General features: G+C 41.8%; 1 protein-coding gene across 2 annotated transcripts in view; it reads left to right on the top strand.

Moving 5' to 3' along the window:
• The window catches only part of ARHGAP6 (Rho GTPase activating protein 6), a 327,498-nt gene that overhangs the window by 67,313 nt on the left and 237,112 nt on the right, over positions 1–23,073 (top strand). The gene's annotated exons all lie outside the window — the stretch shown is intronic.

Raw genomic sequence — 23,073 nt, 5'->3', positions numbered from 1 at the left:
TCCTTTCTCTGTATGCAAACCTACAGTTTTTGGACTTGGATAAAATCAGTTGCTCCACATGCCATGGCGACCAATGTGAGAATTCACTCCTTATCACTGTGCAGTAGAAAACTTTAGAACTTTAATTGATTCATAAATATTTTAAAGGTCTTTGCTCTTCTTGTTATCTGTTTGGTTTACATAGATAAAATGCCTAGAATGAAACATTTGGCTGCTGTGAATATAGGGGCTCCTTTGTAAACCCTCCAGAGGGAGACTGACTTCCCATCAATGTAGAAATACACTGTGGACTCCTGCCAGCCGACACCAGAAGTGTCTCTGGTTGGGAACAGCTACCATTAAAACTCCTGAAATGCAGTGAAGTGAACACAGTGAAGAGGAGGAGAGGCTTTGGGTTGTCAGATAGTTTTCTCAGCCACAGAGGGAATCTGTTGCTGAGCAAGTGCTGCCCTGTGAAGCAGATACCTGGGAGGCTTTTGGTTTGTAGGAAGAATAACGCTTTCTAAAGTGGTGCTTAATAAACTAACATCGCAGGGGAACAGTGTCTGCTGATAGGAGACAGGGTTTGGCAGCTTGGCTGGGGAGCTTGTGGCACTGCGGGTGTGGAGGAGTCAGCAAATGCTTTGCTGTAGTGAGTGAATCCAGCCCACTGTCCTGGGCGTCGTCTGTCTCCCTGGCTCATGGCCTACAGACATACTCTTTTACTGCCACACTTCTGGGGAGACTGGACACTGCTGGTGTCAGCACCATACTCCTTGGGGCTGCATACATATACCCACACCCACATGCTTTTAATAGCTGTGATTTTGTTTCCTAATTGGCTATTCACAACATGCTGAGCTGTGGGGCCAAAAATTAAAAAAGCAGAGCTTTGTTCTATTTTATGTGTATTTATATATATACATATAATTTATATTTAACAAAATAACAGGCTGTCCTATGAGGAAAGGAACTAATGAAATATGTTCCTTCCTAAGTCTTGTGCTTCTCCTCAGCTGCTTGACTTGGTCCCCTAAAGTTTCAGGTAGTCCTTCTCCCGTCCTCCCCTGTGCAGGCGCTGTACTGCTGGCTTAGTCCTTGGCCAAGGGGCAGACGGGCAGTGCACCCCACAGGTGCACATTTGTGCACATTTGATCCACACGTGCAGTGACGCAGTGACGGGCAGCCCAGAAGGTCGAATGGACTTGTGCTGCACTTGCTTTTTGGTTTTTCCCTTAGGGAAACCCTCTGGGCTTCTGCTTGTCAGCCAGGGAAGTTGCAAAGTCCATGGGAATGGAACACATCCTCTGTCAGACCTCTCTTCTCCTGGAGAATGTGGCTTGTGCTGTCCCAAAGTGCTGCTGTGGGAATAGTGACAAGTGGATAGGAAAAAGGGCATTAGCCTTGTTCCTGTAGAAAACTGGCCTTAAAATGGAAGAACCTGTATTGAAGTCCCCTTTTCCAGTGTGGAACCTGCCCTAACTGAAGCTGTAAATACTGCTGGGCCAAAAACTCTGCACATGTGAAAAGCGTAGAAGCTTTTTGGGCCTTGTTGTCACATTGATGGTGGTCGCAATGCTCATGGGGTGTGTATAAATAGCAGGCAAAGTTGTAAGGTGATTTTAAAGGCGAACCTATAATTAGAGGTATGAGAGTTTAAAAATTTTTGTGATTCTGTCCAATTAAAACACATAAAATAGTCAATCCAACAAGTTAAATGAAGTTTCTCTAGGAGGAAAGACCTAGGAGCACACATTGATAAACACAGTCCATGTCACTGCTGCACAGAGACCCAGGTTTCTTGTGAAGTTTTATTATAGAATAACCGTGTCACTTTCTTTTTTGAATTATTTTAAAATAATAGCACGCCATTGTGCTTGAAAGTATATTGTTTCAATGAAAATCTACAGAGAAAGATTTCTTTTCCTATTACATCTAAATTCTTGGCACAACCTCTGAAGGAAACTTAAAGTAACCATATTTGCCTGATTTAGGGAGGCGGCAGACGTGGAAAAAAAGGCTCTGGGTCACGTGTAGTATGTTTTGCCATGTTAACCATGTCGGATTTTCGTGCTTGAAAATGAGACATCGTAATGTTATTCTAAACATAGCATTTTCAACATACCCAGTAGGGACAAAAAGGATGTTCATCTATCAAACAAATCTATTATGTGGCCCCATTTCAGCAAAATATTTTGCTGCTTCTTTGTGCTGAAAGAAAATGAAATGGTTTGGAACTGCAGCCTAAAAATTGTCAAGTGCTGAAGATCTGAATGTAATTGTGTGGCTTTGCTCACACAACTTATTTTTAGATTAGCCTGTCTTCTCCTTGCTGGGGAAATAAATCACGAATCATCTACAAACAGCAAATAAAGAATTGCGAAACTTCAGGCTGGATGCCCTTTACCACAGGTGGATTCTTCTAAAAGTATTAGAAGCTCTCCTGATTTTCGCTGAGGAGTGGAGAGTCTGTCTAGCTTTGGCTGCAAATGCATTTATCATGCAATGTGTTGGATTCAGCGTCAGATTTTTTCCCTTACCTTTTCAACTATTTCATCATTTATTTTTTTCTCCTTTTGAGGACTGATGCTTCCAAAATTCCATGCTTCTTTGAGGTTTTTTCCGTTGAAGAGGTTCGTATATCCCAGCCACTCCTACATGTTTGGATCTGGAGCTTTGCAGTGCAGGTGTCCCTTCAGCTGGCCACATCAGCTTAACTTCAGCAGTGTTGGTGGTCTTCCCCCTGCTTCTCCTATGGGCTTGCCCACACACTCACTCTTTGCCAGGACTTCTGCTTCTGAAAAAGGCCTTTCCATGGTGTGGTGCTGTACCATCTCACCCAGCCCATTCTGCCATGAAGGTGGCTCCTAGTGCAGCTTAGAAGGCAATTGCCATTCCTCATGGACCTCTTTGCTCCATGTCAAGGTTTTGAGGTCCCAGGACACCTTTTGGAGTGTTTTGTTTTGACAGCACAGTGTCCACTGAGAGACATGCCCCAAATGCACCGTGGCTGGAAGATGCCCAGGTCTGGTGTCCCTGCCAGCAGCGAGAGGCATGAAGGATGAGAGGGGCTCAGCCCACTGGGGGGCACAAGGAGTTCCCACCAGGCAGGTGCTGCCTTTAGCCGCTGGAAGTTTATCAGACAGAAGATGACAGTTGCCTCTGTTTGGCCACGTCTCTTCCTGGATCCTGTTTTCAGACTGGGGAGAGTCATTAAACAATCAGTTTAATCTCAAAATTAAGTTAAAATTATAGAATGAAAAAAACATTTCTCCCCACTTCCCCGTCTTCCTCCCTCTCCACTGATGGTCCTCATTAAGGGATGTCATTTTCCTGTAAGTCAAGTGACATCCAGGACAATCTCAGGGTAGATCCAGTTACTAAGCAGGCGTTTACCATTGCAAGGCTGGCTTCTGCATGCTTTGCGAGTTTTACTGAATATATTTAGTAACTCCAATTGTTTCTGGTAGTGCTTTTTTGTAAGCACTATTGGGAATGCTTGTAAGTGTAGCTGCGCTGTTTTTAACATCCCAACATCTCTAGCTCACCACTGGCAGTCATGAAAATTGATAGTGTTGAATGTGAGCCTGGGGTGTTACTGGTCTATTGTCGTATCCAGAAACGCATAAATTCCTTTGGGATCAAGTCCTTAAAATTATTTCAGTGAATCTTGGGTGGTAGTTAACAAACACATTTATTTCAGGCTGAATGAGAAGATTAATTTCAAGGGGTTTATTGGAGTTTTTGCCTTTCAAGTATTCTTGTTCTTTATGCAAATAGCATTTTGAAACTAAAATATTGATTTGAAGAAGCACACCATTTCATTTTGAAAATTTTGGGGAACGTCAGTTGTTTTGGAACTGCTTGTGCACTGATACAAGGTTTTTAGCTGTATAAAAATGGACAGGCAAAACATTTTGATTCTGTGACTGCATTTGTGCATGTGTGACATTCACTGGAAAGTCTTGAGGGAGCAGTTTCATCTTGTTGTACCCAAATCTGACCCCACCAGTGTGAAAGTCCAGCCTCACAGACCCCTGGGTGTACAGCTGCTGCCTCGGGGGGTGTTGATTGAGGTGGCAGTCACAGGATGGCAGGGGTAGGTAGGTAGGTACGTACGTACGTGCACTGAATCTAAAAGGGTCATGAATGCCACATCAGCAGCTGAAGAACTCTCTTCTGAAGTTGTACCCAATGTTCCTGATGCAGAGACCTTGGCTAAAAAAGGTTTGGTCTCTCGTGACAGCACAGAGCTGCTTTGAGCCTCCCACAAGAACTTCACCTCATGGAGAGTGAGCTTCTGCTACCTGTGACTTTGATGAGCAGCACAGATCCCAAATGAGAGTTAAAGACAGTTTTTGGTTTCTCGTGAACAGATTAATAGGTCTTGCTTCATGCTGCTCTGTACCTTCCCTCGCTCATACCAAGGGAATATCGATTAACTGACTTCAGCATTAGATACATCTGTTTGATGCGAAGGAGGTTTTCTGAGGGAAATGTCACATTGTGTCTCAGGGAAGTGATGGTGGGAATTATAGGAAATACTCCACGAGCTGAAAAAGACAGTAGCATCAGTCTGTCCCTGGAAGTACAGCATGGCCTTCCCCTCTTCCCATCCTTCACCACCCAGGGAAGACATAAAACCAGAGAAAGCAAACACCAGTATGGCCTATCAGTGCTGCAGTCTGGAAACGTCAGTGTGGAGGAACTGCTCCATTTCATCTACATCTGCCAATTTCGCTTATTTGATATTTAGTCCTGTTCTTCACATACTTCCTTTGCTGTCTTAAAGCTCTGGAAAAGGTAATTTTGAATATTATTTGAGAAAAGAATTTAATCTGACACAGGCCAGGACTGAATAAATTAAATTTCTGTTTGAAACTGGCTGTTAGCGCTGTTTTCTGTTGGCTTCATTTTACTATTAGAAAACAGCATAGGATGCCCTTCTTAGAAAATTCAACTAACGCATTTGCTTTTTGTTCATGAATATGTGTAAATCTTTAACACTGCACTACCTTTATTGTTCTACTCTGCACGTTTGATTTCTTAATAGGAAGTTACCATTAAACTGTGCATTATTGAGACCCATGCACAGCTTGCACTTAAAATGATTCCTGTAGTAAACAGGACAGGCTGGTCAGTGCTGTGCAGTGGTGTTGAAGTGGGAAACTCCATTAAAGCTAAGTATCCATAAACCTTAGCTTTGATTTTTATTGTTAACAGCAGCATCAGCTTCCAGTTAGTGGACTCAAAAGCTCACTGTCAGAGCAAGCTGTGGTGAGTGCCACCTTCCAGACGAGTCAGGAGCAGCAGCAGTCCTAGCTCCTGGAAGCCCCCTGTCCTTCAGGATGTCACTGGAGTGCCCTTTTTTTGCCTCCGTCTTACTAAACAGCTTCATAATGATGCTTCTGTATAAACTTTAACTCATAAGGTATTTCTCCATCAGATGCTGTTTACTAAAATGGTGCAGGTTTAGAGCTGCCATGGGTAGATTTCTATTTTTAGAATGCCCTTTACAATTTGGTAGAGAAAAATTGATATTCATCTTCTGGGAGTTCAGATTTATTTCTTGGGCATTTGGAGTTCAGAGCTGTTTGGAACCACTTAAGGTGACTTTGGCTGTCCCACCTCTTGGCAGTCCAGCATAGGGCTCATGTTGCTCTGCTTGCTCCCAGGGAAGTCTTGACTATCTTCAAGTGCATTCAAAGTGGCACTAAATGGTTATACTTAGGCCCTTGGCTGCATCCCAGAATGATGAGCTGAGTGTTTCAATGCCTCTGATTGCTTTGAGATCACTTTTTACTAGGGAGGAAGAAGATTAAAGTAAGATAGGATTATTCCAGAAAATTTAGGTTCTTGATTAAAACAGCAGAAGAACACTCACTGTACAAAAAACCAGAATTCATTCTGGATGATATTTGAGTGTAAAGTTCATCAGCAGTTGCTCTGATGCTCAGCTGGCGTAGAGGACTGCCTCATCCCATCTCAGAGACCTTTGTGAAACTGTCATGTCTCCATTCTTTTGGTACAGATGGAGATCCCAACTGCTTTCCAGAGACACTGTACTCTCATCTTGATCAAGATGAAAGCTGCTCTCTCCTGCTTCTTATCACACTGCTTTTCCTGCCTCTTTCCTGCCCTGCTCCCCCTGGATTCCTATCATAGGTTGTTTTGTGCTGTGTGGAGTTGACTTCCAGGAAGAAATCCACAAGATAAGGACAGCCACTGGGTTTTGATCTGAAGTGAAAATGGCAGAAGAGACAACACCTACAAAAAATTACCTCTTTTGTGAGGCAATTCCCTGCTTTCAAAAGTGTCTGCTTTAGTTTGTACAACTTTGTATCATTCTGAAGCTGCAAAGTAAGCAGCAAGACGCTCTCAGCTCCTCACAGCCAGGATGGTGTACCCTACCATACAAAGCTTAACTTTGGCCTTGTAGCTTATAGTTTAGAGGGATCCTTGGGTTATTGGGTCCAGATTCCCACCACTGCTGGCAATTGAACAGATGGTTGGTCCAGTGGGCTCTGCATATGTCTGCCTTATGGCACAGGATAGACTGGGTTTTTTCAGTGCCCAAGAGCAAAGTGAAGAGTTTAAGTATTTGAAATCTTTAGGTTTGAACGTTACAAACCATATGTAGGTCTGAGGCCATGATTTCTCTGAAAAAAAAAATTGAATTGCTTGTATTGAGGTTATTAATACTTGTGTGTGCAAGGGTAAGAGGGCTTTTGTAGGTTGAGGGCTTCCCCAAAGTGAGCATACATGTCCAGGAATACTCAAGCAACAGCTGCCAGTTCCATTGAGTCATGGAGTGGTGAGACCTGTCAGAGCCTCCCAGAGACATGGGATGGGATGGCATGGAGAAAGCACAGTGCCAGGTTATGTGTACTTTGGCAGGAATAGTGTCAGGCCCTGAGTCCAGCTCAGCAGGTGGGGGATGGACCCTCAGGACCCTCAGGAGGGTTAGTAGTTGGTTGTATGGGATGGACAAAACAGCTGGACCTCTCCCCTTGGCATGGGGAAACTGTGCTGCTGATCTCCAGCCTGGCTCCCAGCAGCATCCTCCTGCTGGACACGGGGATTTCAGCTACAAAGAACTTCTTTTATCTGTTAGGGGCAGCTCTTGCAAGAAGGGTGGATCAAAGGACCTTAGTAGCTCCAGATGAATTGCCACACACCTCGTTAATCAGCTAATAAAATGCAATGAATATCCTGCACTTGGAAAGCCAAGTGAGAGGCCTCACAGTTCTTTATAGCATGAATTTCCTGTGTTGTCCTCATTTACCCTTTCTGTGCAGTGGCTCTTCTTTTTTTTTCTTACATTATTTATAGAGTGACTATTAGTGCAATCCTTTCTTCTTCAGCAGTTGGTGAATCCTCAGAAACAACAATCAAGTGCAAATGAGAAAACAGAGACCCATATATTTTCTGAGTTTATTTTACAAACCTATTTGTAATGGCGAGAGAAGAAAACACAATTAAAAAGGAAGCAGGGAGTGGAAGTTGTGTTCTTTTATCTGAATATTTGTTTTGGCAGTGATCTGGAGTTCTCTGAAACACTGGCTTAATTGTGTTTTAAGTTTGCCAACTGTAATTTTCTCTCCTATTATTAGAAATAAGGGCATTTTTTGGTTCACTCAAAGAGATTTATTTTCATAGCAAATGCATTATGTGCATCCTGTTAATATAAAAATCTAACTTTTTGTTAACATCTTGCATTTAAGTTTATTTTATGGGCCCAAGCTCTGAGATTGAACTCTAATGTACCCTGAATCAGACCATGTGTGAGAGGCTGCTTGTTGCCAACTGATCTCCTCTGTGGACCCATACAAAGCCCCTTCAGCTTGTAGGGCTTTAAGGGAAGGTAGAGTGAAAGCTACGTCTCCTACATGAGTAACCTCTGTAACCAGTAATAAGCTGCTGTTCCAAATGTACAGGTGCTTGGGCTTAAGTTCTTAGCAGCTGTGTGTACCTTCCAGTTGTGCATTAGGCTTTTGAAAGTGAATCTAAAAGCAAGGAAGGAAAGCATTTATTTTAATTTCGATGTTGAACCAAGAGTGTCTTTCTTAACACATTTTCTCTGAAGTAGCTGACGGAGAACTTTTTCCATAATGGAATATTCACATTACTCCCGATATTAAGACTACAACCAGTTAAGACTAAAATGCCAACTATTGTCTGAGCAGTGATAAAATTATGAGAGAAGTATGACATGATTGCCTTTGCAGAAAGATTTTTTCTGAGTAGTAACTTTGCTACTGACATTTCACGTAGAATGTGAAGTAAGAAATCTGCAGTGCCTGCCAGAGAGGACAACTTTGCTGCACAGTTTGGATTTGGGGGAAGCTGAAGGAGTCATTAATACTGGCAAACTTTGCGAAGTATTTATGTTTGTGAACAAATATTCTCAAATTAACAAAGTAATGTAATTTGTGCTTATCTGTGTGTGCTTATCCAGTCTGTTTTGAGATCCCTCAGAGGAGAAGCTTCCTCTCTGTTCTTCCACACCAGCTCTACTTTGGACTTCTGTGCTACAGTCTATGCGATGGCTGTTTCTTACAAATTTTCCTTATCTGTCCAAAAAGACAACACTCAGTTTTGTAGTGGAGTAGAGAATCCAGTCTTTAAAAAACACCTTTCAATTTATACTGTTTGTTTTTTTCTGGCAATTCCCTATGATCATTGTGCTTTAATAATTTCAACATGTTCCCTTTTCTTTTTCATTCCATCTTTTTCCTGTATCATTAGAAGCAATATTTAAACCTTCCTTTTTTTTATTCCACATAGAGATACTTGAAAGACTACAGTTAGAATAACTGATATCTTTTTGCAAGACTATCATTCTCCCTAAAAATAGGGTAGGAATAAAATTATCACTTAGCAGATTTTTTCAGGATCTGGTTGTTATAAGTTTCAAACAGTTCTTTTTAATGAGATTTCTGTATTTGTAGTCATCTTGCTAACTGAAAATATTCCTGGGCACTCTGTAATTGTATGTCTTGTAACATTGAATGCTCTTCCTTAATAAGGAAGGATAAATTTTGTTAAACTCTAATGAAATTTTATATTATACGTCAGTAATGTGGAGAGGAAAGAGAAATTAATTACGAGACCATTATAGCTTTAAAATATTACATTTGCAGTCCAGAAAAACAATTAAAACTTAATGAAATTATGAGTTTGGGAGTGTTGCAATGGATACATTGGGTGTCAATTGCATAATCATATTACTCATACTTAGTAGTGTGCTGTATTTTAGTAAAGAAGCTGTTTGCAGTAGTCTTTGCACATGTTCCTTGCCTGTGGCAAATACTAAGTGATCCGATTTAGTTTAGATTGCAATGAAGGTACAAGAATTTAGGTCATGTTACTTTGCATTTATCTAAGTCTAAGCATATGTAAGAAGAGGTTACTGCACATCAGCTGACACAGAAACTTGTTGACTCTAGTAATGAACCATGTGCTGGAGCCCTTAATTCTGCCTTGGAAGGGAATTCCCTCCTGAAAAAAACCCCACCAACAAAACCCCACACTAACTACCTTAAATTTCTTAGTCATTTTGTTTCATCTTAGCAAGGAGTAGAATACCTTATGTTTAACCTGAAAGTGGGGTTTACGAACTTTAACATTCTCTGTGGTGTATCCATGTAAACCATGAAAAATTTATGTTTCAGTTTATAGAGGGCATTGAAGGCAGTCATTGCAACTTCTCATTGAGAACAGAGTTAACACTCTTTTTGAAAATAGTGTACCCAAAAATAAAAAGTGGTTTCTCTCATTCTTCAGCTATTTGGAAGTTTGGGATGATTGGCTGAATAGGTTTGGTTGGAAAAATGTTTCAATCTAAAGTGGTAATTCTTCTGCTTTTACCGATTATTCTTGATTAGGAGGTGATAATGAAGAATGGGTTCAAGGCCAAAAGGACTTGAAGCTGCATCAGTCATCTCTTAAGAAAGTAATATGCTGTACAAAACAAAGGATATTTGGGGATATGTTACTCCTTATCTTTCCTTTTGATCCTATTGCCTTAAAAATAATAAAATAAAAGACATATATTTGGTGAGCCTGAGGAATTAAGGGTGAGGGTGCCAATACACGGGTTGTTAGGGCACTTGCTCTGGATTCAGATCTGGCCAAGATGTTTATTTATAACAATTTGAATTCAGATCCATTTTGCCACCAAAACAGGTATCCCCTGTTGGGTGCATTTCTGATAATACCCTGATGGGTCCACTTCTCTGTAACCTTGACCCAAGCAAGGTCATCCCTCTCATCTGAAATGTATGGTGATCTTGCCAGTCTTGTATGACACCACTTGCTGCTTGCTCTGGAAGGGTAGACTACCTAAGCTGCAAAACATGTAGCAAATCTAGTATTGTGATAGGCTTTTGAAACTTCTCTGTGACAGTATGTTCTAGAGAGTTAGAGCAATAAAGCAAAATGTTGATTGCAATACTGGCACTCTGCTCTGCGTCCATTTAATACCTCTGTTCCATGGCATCTCTGTGTTTACATGGTTAGTCTGGCCAGTGAGAAACTGAACCCACTGCTGCGATCACATCTTTTTGTGTGGTTGGAGAGGAGATCTCTGATACAACTTGACTTCTAACTTAGCTGAAAAAGAAGTGTAATGAACTCATTTATTGGAAGCTGGTAAAATTTATACAAGAGGTAAGGAGCAAATTTTCAGTGAGGATGCATTTGATCTGATGTCCTATGAAAGGATACAGTGGGATGCCTATAACCCTGTTTAAAGCAGGGTTGGCTTTCCAACTGCCAAAAATTTGAAATGTGCTTTCCGTAGCACTTCTTTCCCTTTAACTGGTATGAAAAGTTAAAAATTCAAAATTTCAAGGGGAAATATGTTTTTAACTTCAGGGTTTTTGATAAAATTAAACCATTTTGATACAGGCAAGTCAATAATTTTTTAGCTTCTACTTATTTAGTATATAAGTGTGGAACATTTTTATTTATCAGATAATCTCTTTCTAATAGGCAAGTTTTCCAGTGAAAATACATTGTCTGTTCATGGGAACATGCTCCCATAGTGCCCGTAGCCCAGAAAAAGGGTAGATGAACATTATTAACCTATTAGAATTCAAAACCTCTGATGAAAATCTTTTTTCAAATAATTTATTTTTGCAGAACTAAGTTTTCTAAGTGTGAATTCCAGAAGGATAAAATGGTTTTCATTGTTTAGTTGTTGGCATATGGCATTGAAGGAATGCATGACCTTTTAAAGAGAACAACAGGTTCCTTTTAAAAATAGTATTTAATTCAGGAATTGTACTGCCCAGTGAAAGATCATGAGAACAGTGGTAAAGCGCATACAAATGCTCACTTCAATTTATAGACTGTGTATTTTATCCTCCTTCCTAATAAACATGGAATGGACTGGGAAGAGAGACTCTTGTATTTTATATTTTCTAGACTCTGAGATTACAAGCCACTGTAGAAAATATTTTTTTTAAGAATATCCCACTAAAATCAGGGGATATTTGTAGCATAAGGCAACCTATAGTAACCCAAATCCATGCTTCTGGTCAACATCAAGCAGGGCTTTCTGAATATCAAAGAGGACTTTGAAAAGAGCTCTTGGAGAAAGCCAGCCTTCTGTTTTCTTTTTTGTTTCCCTATCCCATGGGGAAGGCAGAGCCCTGCACAATTCAGTTGGAGGTGGTTACATCCTGGGAAGGAAAAGTGAAATCTTTAAATGTCTGCCAATAATAAAACATTTTGGAAAAAAATTGAAGTACATGTTTTAAAGTCTTGTTCAGTTCAGGAACATCATCTTTTTCTTGGTCTACGTGATGTCTGAACTGCCTTTAGTTTTGTCTTTTGTTGGAGAAAAAAGTGCTGCTTACCATGTGTCGTAGAACTGGAAGGGTGTTTAGTGTGGTGGAAGGGAAAAGTTCACCATTCCCAGCCAGCCTCATGCTCTGAGGTATCCCCCCTGGAGGAGAACGTGGTGTCAGGGACCCTCATCATTATCGAGAACCTTCTGCCAAATGCTGAAGGGCATTGGGAAAAGTTCTTGAGAAAAAGGAGGCATTTTTAAAGAAAAATTATATTTTTCTGAGCTTTTCCACTTATAAAGACTATGCTTTTGGGCTAGTGCAACTTGTCTTTTGAAGGTTTTATTTTGGATTGTTTTTCTTTTCCATGTGGTGTGAATGCAACTATTCTTGTTTGAGAGACTGCAGCCCAGTTCTCATAGAGATGCCAGTTTCTAGCTTTCCCTGCAAGATTTCATATGTGGTTTTTTCCTTCCTGTCTGTGGACTGGGGTGTAGCAATGACAGCAGGGATGAGCTGTGACCTGGTTAGTTTGAGGAAGGTAGTTCTGGCAGGGTCACAGAGCACTGAGGTGCTGTGTGCTCCGTCCCAGGGCACCTCGCTGCTGAGGGGCATTCAAGTAGATACATTCTGTGGGGGAAGCAAATTGCTCTATTAATAGTAGGATGCCCGCAAAAATCCCTTAGAGTGCATCAGTGACCATATCCAGTGTGATCCTAGAAAGCTAGAAAGCAAGGCAGTGACAAGTTTAAGTGGGATGAAAAACAGAGGCACAGCTCAGTTTTTACCAGGAGAGACAACTGCAGTGGGCTGACTCAGTGTGTTCTTGGGGAAAGTGTCTCTCCCCTTTTTTTTTCTGTTTATAGCTTGCATATTTTTTGTTTTGACTCCTGTAAATGCCACTATGAAAGCCCAATCCTCCTGGTTTATTAAAAAGGTGCCAGCCTCTGAGATGGCAAAAAGCTTGTGTGACAGAGAAGGGGAGAACAGTGCAGCATGGTGGGGATACGAGAATCTCCCAGTATATGCTTGGGACCCAAATTAAAAAAGCACAGGCGACACCTCCAGCAGAAACTGCTGCAGCTCTGGTGTCCTTCTGCCCTCAACACCAACCCTTCAGCTGGAAATGTTGTTGACCACAAAATCCATCTTGGTGGGGTGAACGATGGACCTCCCTCTTCAGGCATTTCTGTGCAGAAGACGCTGCATCTGCCACTGTCCCACATGCAGACACAGCTTTTGCTGCTGTTGGCAGCGATGGGTGTGGGAGATGCTGTTCCACCCTGAGTGAGCCCTGTGAGCACTCTGCCCTGTGAACACTCTACTCTGCTGCTGCATCACACTCTGCCAGCACAGCCTTGCTGCCCTGCAAGGTGCCTCTGTGGCCATGTTGGGGCTGGGAGCAATTACATGATTTTGCTGAGTGCCTAGTGGTTAGCGTGCAGGACTTTCACTGCTGCGACCACGGGTTCGATTCCCAGTCCCTCCCGGGCAGATGGAACCCGTTAGCCCTGTGTGGCCATCCATCTATGAGAAGGACACTCTAAACAAACCTACGTCCTGAGGACCTCACTGCCATTGTCCAAGCTTGCTTGGCCCCGGCAGATGAACCTTAGGATTAAAGGGTGGGCTCAGTTCAGCGCAGGCTGTGTCTCACCTAAAAAATCCATTGCGCAGGCTGGAAAGGTAAAAAAAGACCTTTCCCCAAATCTTCGTTCGCGAAGATGGGCCATTATTATTAAAGCAGTTAAAAATAAACATGCTGGGAAAAAAATAAATGCATTTACAAAAGACCTCGATTACAAAGACATTCCCACTCCTCTTTGCTTTCCTGTTTAAGTACTGATAGGTTATCTGTTTGGTGGGGGGTGGAAAAAGAAGAGCAGGGGTGAGGACTGAGCAAAGCAAATGACTCCTGAGTTCAAGACATAGAAGAAATCTAAGCTTCCTAAAGTGTCTTTCCTCCCAGAAAAACAACAGGACTGTAAAAAAAGGTCTTGTCAACAAGAACTGTATTTTCTTAGAGGGACATGGAGCAGAACAAGGTGAATTACTTGCAACATATTTTTCATTAGACAGTGTTTCTGCTTTTGTGGAATGGTCTGCAGACTTGAAGCTTTTGGTTTTAGTTTTTAGAAAGGAGTTTCATAGTGGCCTCATGCATGGTATTGCCTAATTTTGTCCTCAAATTCTAGTGAAAAGTATTGAGATGCATGTAACTTTTTTTTTTTAAACCTCATACTAGTGAAAGGTGCCTTCGGTTTGTCCAGTGGATTGCTGAGCCTCTTTGACATAAATATGCATAGCTGATGCCTTTTGGTCTCACTGTCTTCTTGGCAAATAACTACAAAGTTGAGTGGAAAATTCAGTTGCAAATATTATTGGGGGGAGGAGGAAGGTGAATTTGGGCAATAGCATGTTCTTTTTTTTTGTTTTTTACTTGTAGCCTAATGGTACATCCACCTCAGAGGGGCTCACATAAGCACTCTCATTAGCCACCACTGCTGCTGTGGTGTTTGGCAGCGTGGCATTCAGCAGGGTTGTGGTGTGCAGCTCGTGTGCTCAGTGACATGAGTTTACAAGCAGTTCTGAGTCGCACAGCCTCTGTCCTTCCTTCACCGCCAGGTATGGTGATGCTCTAAGTGTTTGCAGGAGTTTTGGTTGGAGAGCAGTTAGTTACCTCCTGGCGTGTTGTAATCAGCATAGCTACTATCTCTGCCTTGCATATCATGACTGGAGCTTGCTCAGCTGGGTCTCCTGGTGGCTCTGTGTATCAGGGCTGGAGCCAAGCTACTGCCTGCACATCCCCTCATGGGCACGCAGAGCCCCCCTGTCCCCAGTCACACTTGTCTGGCAGAGAATCTCAGCACCACCCCTCCTTCACCTTTCTGTTGTCATCACTGATCCACTGGGGTTCTGCAGCTTATGTCACATCTGGTAAGCTCAGGACTTGTATATTTTGATCTGTATGTGCACGTGTATGCATGTGCATGTGTATTTAAGCTAGCTGTTATATTTTGTCAACTCTTAAAATACTTAACTTTGCGGTCTGTTTATGTTTGTAGAAATAAGGGACTGAATGTCACAAATTTAAGCTGGGCATTGTAGAAGTTTGCTGATTCTAATTCTTGAAATCCTCTCTGGAATGAAACCAGCTGTGTGGGAACATATGTGCTGTAAACTTCAGATAAACATGTGTGCATTAAAGCAGTCCTTTTGAAGGGGAAAATTAGGATCACAAACACACACTTGCCTACCTGTTTGTAGGATCAGAGCTGTGAAGCACCTGCTAGACTAAATGACAGACAACCCTTTACTGAGAATTTCCCTGAGAATTTAAGAGACTTCTTGCTGATTAAACTATCATTTTTATCCTGACAATTAAAAGATAAAATTATGCAAAGCTTCTCACTTGAAGCTTTTAATCAGCAGAACCATTAAGGAAGGTCAGTATGATGCGGTGTGTCTCTTCAGATTTGTGGCTCAGAGCTGTATGTGTTGCTGCCCAAGGGAGCAGAGATACTGTTGTACATGGGTGAAAACGGAAACAGGCTTCCAGCAGCAAAATCTGTCGTAAGAAAACTCAGTCATTCTACAACTCTTTCTTAGTTTCATCCCTGTTGTCTTTTGCACTCCCCAGAGCTGGGTATCTGTTTAAAAGGGGTCTCTCAGAAGCAGATTTCCATTGTCAAAGAGGGAAATGGTGCAAACTCATGGGGGGCAGCTGCCTGTTTTTTTGGAGTCGGCAGGACCATGGTCACTAGCACTTCTCTGATCGTCATCTGCCCTGCTGAGTAGAGCAGAAGTTTAAAGGCCTGGAGATCTTGGGCAACCACATGGTTAGGTGGGCTGCATCAGTCTTACAAATTATTTTAGTGCAGTACTGTGGCATATATACACTGCAGTCTTCAATAAAAAGATACTTCCAAGTCGTAGATATTCACCTGGAGGGCCTCTCTAGACTTTGCAGCTCCCATTTTCATGTTTTGATGAAGTTTTGAATTTTCCTCATGGGTTCAGAGGAGTTAATGTTATTCTGTAGCTGGCAGAAGAAAAGCCAGGGCAGGCTGTCTGGAGAGTGCCACATGGGGCACTTCACAGCACTGCAGGAATTACCAAAGTAAGTTGAAATACAGTCCATGGAAAGTGAAGTCCATGGAGAGTCCATGGAAATTGGGTGAATTTCGTCTTCAGCAAAAACCCCAAGTCTCCTGTTGAGACGGGATTGAGGTGCTTCATGTGGACCTCCCAACGTGCAGTATCACCCACCTGCAATAAACCCACGGGGACACAGTGTCAAGGATGTGGTCACTCCAGCAGGTGTTCAGAACTTGCTGTGGCAAAAATAATGAGGAAAAGTTGTCTTCAACTCCACTGAGCAGCAGCAGCATAGAAGATTTTAAGGGAGTTATCTCTTCTTAGTCAGTATCTGAAGTATTTCTGTATATTGTGAGAGATATGTACCCAATGCATATTATACTGTTAGAAATTTATTAAATGGTACACTTGCCAGATATTGAATGCTTTGAGGAAGAGGTCTGAATCCACCTTATATGCTGTAATAATGCTTATTAAAAGTGAAAAAAAATATGCTCTTGCTGTGGTAATGCAGGCTAGCGATGGCCCTTTTGTTTAATTCTATAGTAACTATAAAATACTGTGATTGGTGTGGTGGGTTTTCTTCCCTAAAACAGAAGGAGCCAGTTTTAGAAGCATTAACATAATGCCTTTGGGCTTCCATTTTCATTAGAATGCTGAAGAGTCTTAGATTTACATTTCTCTTCATAGATTGCAATTATCTCTTGTAATGACTCTTTTGTATTAAAGAAAAATAATGAAAATCTTCCAGTACAGTTGAAATGTTTCTAATCTTCCTTAATTTGTAGAAAGTGAAAGGTAGAGGAAAAACAGGGAACATCCAGATAAGCTTCTCTGGCTAAAGAAATGTATAAAAAGATAGAAGTTTTCACCGTCTGGATACAGAAGGGACCAGAGGACATTCATTCCTGGTAACAGCAGTGTAACACACCAATAATAGAAATTTTTTTGGTCCTTGAGTAGTGACTGAAATCAAGAAGGCTTGCTTGGAAGTGATAGATATATAGGATCTGCAACATGAGAAGTGTGTTTTTTCATTAGAGAGCTGAATGAAATTCATACTGCAAACAGTACACTGACCTGTGTCTTACAGAATGGGGACTGTCTTCTCATTTAGTATTTGTTTAACACTGCTCAGGTTCTATTTTATTTACTTTATTAAGCTCTTGAGCGGGAGAAGAGGTTTGTTACTGTAGATATCAGAGTTTTTACCCTTTGGTGCTGCCATCCTGCAGAGGCCACTCTCCATCGAGGACAGGCTGACCTTAGTTCCTTCTTGAAGTCTTAGACTCTTTTAGGAGTCCTGAAGATTTAAGTACAGGCCTTTTCAATCAGTGTAAAGCCAAATAATCACTTACTGGATAGGACAAATTTTGAGGAGAGGGGAGCTAGAAAGGAAAGGTTAGTTGTGACTGCTCAGTGAGATTCACAGCAACCCCTTTTGCCAAGCAGATGGAGAACTGGTTGGTGAACAGGAAAATATTTAATGGAAATATTTGGAGAAAAAAAAAGTGTCATATTTTGAAGCTGATTTAACTCTGTGATTTGAACATCTTTAACCAATTCTGCAAAGGATATGCTGAAAACTGCTGTCACCAACAGCCTGGTTTTATGCCTTGCATCCTCACGATTTCACCCAGTAGCTGTGTGCAGCTCGCCTTCCAACAACAGCCCTTTTTTTGTTCCCAGTGGCATTTAATCACGTTTAATTCACATCTCCAGAAGTACATGGTGATTATTTTTTTATTAAGAACTGGTTAATCCTAAGTAAAGCTACCTCTCCAGTGAGAAAAGGTTCCAATATCTGGTGTTTGACTGTGCTGCTGAAGCAGGGCAGAGCCAAAGGCGAAGCTGCATGCCTGCGTCAGAAGCGACGTACATATCGATGCGAGGTTCAGCCTCTCCTTACTCTTGCCTGCATTGCCATAAGGAAGGTGAAAAGAAGGACAGCAGAGAGCAAAGGCTCAAAGTGCATAATGTGCTTGTGATTTCTCCAGCAGTGGCCTGTCGGAGGGGTCTGCCTGGGTGTGTGGCACAGATGATGGAGCTGGTTTGGGTCGGTATTTATTAATGTACTATTTCCTTTGCTAACCTCAGCAGTGAGGACTCCTCATACAATGGCTTCAGGTACTTCCCCAAGGACAACTCAGGAGAAGACAATGGGGAAAATTTCATCTGCCTTCCAAAATTCAGTATCATGGGTATACAGTATTTGTTTTGTCTCTTGCATTTTGTACTTTGGAGTTCAATTCCATTGCACAGATACTCCTTAATTTTAATTTCATTAGATAATATGCTCTTAAATCATCTCCCCATCTCTGGCTCCCTCCCTTTCATTTTAAGAATTCCTAAAATATCATTAAAATATTATTTTTGGGTTCTTTTGTGTTATCAGGGTTTTGGTCAATGACAATAACGAGTAGTCATTTGATTGAACTGAGTTCCCTGCCTAAGTTAAGAAGAATGACCATGCTAAATTTATTATGCAAAATACACAGCTTGAATTTAGGAACTAGAAAGAACATGATGAGAAAACTCTTATCCTCCCAGGGAGATGCTGATACTGCATTTTATTATTCTGCTTTCTTTTTTTTTCCCTATTGTGAAGAACTCTGTTTGTTCTGAACTTCAGGTCCTTTCTAGAGTCCAACAGAAACTTAAAGCTGTTGATTTGTTTGGCTTCTCAGGCCCTTTTTAGAATAAACAAGCGTTTGGACCCGTGCAACAGATAAACACTAACACTGTGTTTTTAAAACACTGTATTCAGAATTGGGTAATAGGGTAATTCTAAGACCTTTGGTAGGAGAAAGGTGATAAGAACTTTTTTTTTTAATGGCATCTGCTAATATTTTCCTGTAGCTACTTGTAAGAACGCGTCTTGTGCTCGGCTTATATTTTGAATAGTTCTCATTGCTGTCCAGAGAGCTGGGAATACATCACAGGTTTCTGTATTGTATCAAGATAGGTACTGGCATTTTCACAGCTGGACTGAACTGCTCTGTAATGAGTTGTAGCAGTGTTAAGGAAGAAGGCAGGCTGCAGAGCTTGTCTCATTGCCAGATTTTTCTGTTTACTTTTTGTTATGATTAAATGCCTGTAAAAATAAACCAGTGATTGAATCCAGTCCTTTATTTGAAAGGGATGAAATGGAACTGGGAGTAGGAAATGTCACGCCTGAATCCCTGAATCACTAAAAATCAAAGCTTTTGATGGTGTCCTTAGCTGAACCTTTTCTCCTCACTGGCCTGTGTGTCTAAGGTAAGGCTGTAGGGAGGTGTTTTCAGAGTAACCTGCTTGGAGATGGAGCAAAATCTTTGGTTTCCATGGAAGAGGACAAAGTGCTCTGCTACATGGGAGAGGATAGCCAATACTTGGGCTCTTGGTGGGAATAAAGTGCTAATTTCAGCACTGTCAAGCCAAATCAGTTCTGCTGTAATGTCACGGGCTGGAGACAGCCCCCATGGTGGTGTGTCTGATGCTCTGGTTTCAGCTGGATGTCCTGGCTTCATTGTGGGAACAGCCATACCAATCTGTCCCTCTGAAAGCAGCTCATCCTCAGGGCTTGCTCTGTAGCATCATCATCTGCTACTTCTGTCATCCCAAACCCTTCTTTTTTCGCTTTCTCTTGATCTAGGAGAGTAGAGATTTGTGCAGTCCAACTCTATATGTTTTCAGTGTAAATGTCTACATGAGCATTATCCCCCATGGGATCTCTTTGCAGTCAGTCCAGTGGAGAGAAGTAGGGGTTCATATGCCTAAGGATGTGCCTGAAAGTTCTGCCTTTGCCTATAAAAAGCCTCTAGATGAGCAACTTGGATTTGTGAGGTTGAATCCTACACCCTGGCAGTCTCCACTGAGGACTTCTTAAAAATGGCAATTAATCCAAATGAATGGTTTGTTTTTGACTTTTTCATCTAGATTCATATTCCAGTAATATTTTATGTAAATAACATGTATTTCATGTTTGGTTGTTCCCAGTACTAGAGTTTCAGAAGAGGGTGGAAGTGAAGGAGGCCAAGTGCATGAAATCTGCCGGGAAGACTCCATGCTTTCTTGTCCTTGCTCAGGAAGGGCTTTGGTTGACTTATAAACTGGTCTAAGACATTTCCATTTCAGGAACTGTCATTAGATGCCTTAAAGTCAGGGAAATGATCACAATTGTGCTTTCCCTTCAAGCAAGTATTATGATTCTTTTTTATTCTTTAATTCAGAAATCCTTTGTACCTTTTGTTGTCATAACTGACTGTGCACTTGTTAAAATGAGAAGATCTGTGCAGACACTAGCTGTGACATTTGCTTGAATACTGAAGACCTAATTACAGATCTGTGATGGCTTTCTTGTTTTGGCTGTCACTTGCTCAGCAGCCCGTCACCTGCTGTCACCTGCTGTCACCTGCCACAGTGTCTGTGCTTCTGGCCACATCATGGTTTGTGCTGCCAATGCGCTTTTCGCATGAAGGAATTTATTCTGTAGTCCTAGATTTTTATAAAGGGAAATACTATCATCCTGTATTTGGTGTTTTTCTCTGGAGCTATGTCCAAGGAAGCTTCAGGGCTTCTGGCAGGAGAGGAGTTAATGCATTGGTAAGGGATCACAGGAGACTGGGTGGATTTGGGTTTTCCCCCTTTAATCTTTGGTGTTGCTTAAACCATTCTCCTTGATTTTGAAACTGTAAGCTAGACCACTTGCTTTGGGATAATAAAACGAACTTTTCCAAAGAGTGGCAAAAATAAATAACGTGTGTTCCTTTCTTTTGGAATATGTATGGGACAGTCACTTTTCTTCAAGAGAATATAAACAAAGCCAATCCCACAGTCCGGCCAGGATTAGTACTAATAATCCATTTCACCTCTGGCAGGGTCAGTTTGGCCTTTGGATTTCAGCCTGGTGCTGTGAGTCTTCTTTGTGCAGCTCCAGAGAGATGCTGATCTTTCCACAGATGACTGTTGTGTACAACACTGCTTTTGTGGATTTTTAGGGGTCCCACTCTGAGGGCTTTTACTTCAGGCTGGGCCCCATCAGAAGCTGGTGCAAAGGCAAGGCAACAACGTATTTTGCCCTCTTCAAGGGAAAGATTAGACCCCAAGTCAATCTTGGTGTTTGGCAGTGGTGTTTCAGCTCTGCTAGAAACAACATTAAATGATCACAGAATGAGAAAAGAATGAACGCTGAGATAACACCCTGTCTTTGGGGACACCCTGGGAGCTTTCTCTGCTTTGAATTTTCTTAGGAAATGACAGAAAAAGGGATATCACATCCTGTCCTTGAACTTTTTGGAACCAAGAAGTTGACTCATTTAAGAGCAGCTCTTTCGTCGTGGTGTACTTTAGTTCAGTTGCTTACAAGAAGAAGTTGTGTGTCATTAAAAAGATATTGATGTTAGTGATGGCAGGATGCTGGCAAGAAAATTACCAAATATTAAATTAATGGTAATTGTGTTTAGGTCTCCTCGATACATTGAGGAAGTCTCTTTTAGATTGCTGGTAAGTACTTTTACTTGTTAGTATGGAAGTAGATCTTCTGTATATCTGTGTGGGTGTTTTGTTAAATTGAAACACTGGAAGGATATGAGAGGGACACACTTGGAGATTTTCCAGACAGACTCATCCTCTTTTCACGGAGATTATTCATGAGACTTGAAAGCACACATTTATCGTATAATAACTGCAGAAAATAATTGAAGACAGAATCCCAGAATATGCTGAGTTGCAAGGGACCCACAAGGAGTCTAACCCTTAGCCCTGCACAGGACCATCCCCAAGAGTCACACCATGGGCCTGAGAGTATCACTCAAACACTTCTTGAACTCCATCAGGCTTGTGCTGTGGCCACTTCTCTGAGGAGCCTGTTCTGGTACTCAACCACCCTCTGGGTGAAGAACCTTTTTCTAATATCCAACCTAAACCTCCCCTGACACAACTTCAGGCCATTCCCTTGGATCCTGTCAGTGGTCACCGTAGAGAAGAGTTTAGTGCCTGCCTTCCCTCTTGCCCTCATGAGGAAGTTATAACTGCAATGAGGTCTCCCAAACCTCACAATATTCAAGGTGAGGCCGCCCCAGTGCAGAGCAGAGCAGGACAATCCCCTCCCTTGACCGTCTGACGATGCTTTGCCTGATGCCCCCCAGGACACGGTTGTCCCTCCTGGCTGCCAGGGCACTGCTGACTCATATTCAACTTGCCATCAACCAGGATCCCCAGGTCCCTTTCCACGGCACTGCTTTCCAGATCTGGAAAGTCTGTCCATACATCTGGGGTTGCCCCATCCCAGGTGCAGAATCCAGCACTTTCTCTTGTTGACCTTCATGTGGTTGATGATTGCCCAGTCCTCTAATTTATCAAGGTCTCTCTGCAGGGCCTCCCTGCCTTCGAGGGAGTCAATAGCTCACCACTTTTCTTTACCATGTTACCTCCCAGAAGTTTATCTGAAGAACCTCTGGTTCTAATTTTAACTCTTGAGTTCTGATGACAAAGAAGTTACTGCTGAAACTGTACTCTTTGTAACAGCTTTCTAATTATTCCTCATGTTTACAGGTGAGCTACCTTGACACTCCTTGAATTCCTGAAACAATGGAAACATTCTCTCATACAGTATTTGTCACATTTTAAAATCTGGCAGCTTTCTATGATATGGGCTGCCATCAAGAAGAGACAGTGAGGAAGCTTGAATGTAAACACTCCTTTGGTCTTGGAAAATATAAAAGCGTTTGAGGTCATTTGGGAGAAGAATTATCCACAAAATGATCCAATACTAGAAGAACCCATCTGTTAAGTTCAAGCTTGGTTCCATGCTGGAAACATTGTGTAAGAAACAGATGCACTTTTTTACCAGATTATCCGTCATAGTTTCCATAGTACGTATGATTCCAGGGGGAATTATGAGCCAAATATCAAAGGATAAATTGCTTATGAGTTTATTGCCTCAATAAATAATTTTTGATCATGAGATATGTACCAAGCATCTTTAGCTCTTGCTGTAATACTACTTTCTCCCTGGTGTGAGGGTCCTGGTTTCATTTCGTTGATTGACTATGCCTGTAAGGCTCAGCTTGCAAGTGGCCTGTTATGTTGGGAAGAAACACCTCTTCAGATAGCTTTCATAGCTCTTACCCCATTGTTGCAAGAATCAAATGCCATGCTTTGAGGGAATATGCTGTGTCTGCAAGCATCATATCTGCCCTTTAGCGTCATCACAGGCTGG

Source organism: Neopelma chrysocephalum, unplaced genomic scaffold (genome assembly GCF_003984885.1).
Source record: "Neopelma chrysocephalum unplaced genomic scaffold, ASM398488v2 Primary Assembly neopelma1_25, whole genome shotgun sequence".
Taxonomy (NCBI): domain Eukaryota; kingdom Metazoa; phylum Chordata; class Aves; order Passeriformes; family Pipridae; genus Neopelma; species Neopelma chrysocephalum.
The sequence above is the reverse complement of the archived record's forward strand: the minus strand, read 5'-3'. Positions and strand labels throughout refer to the sequence as shown.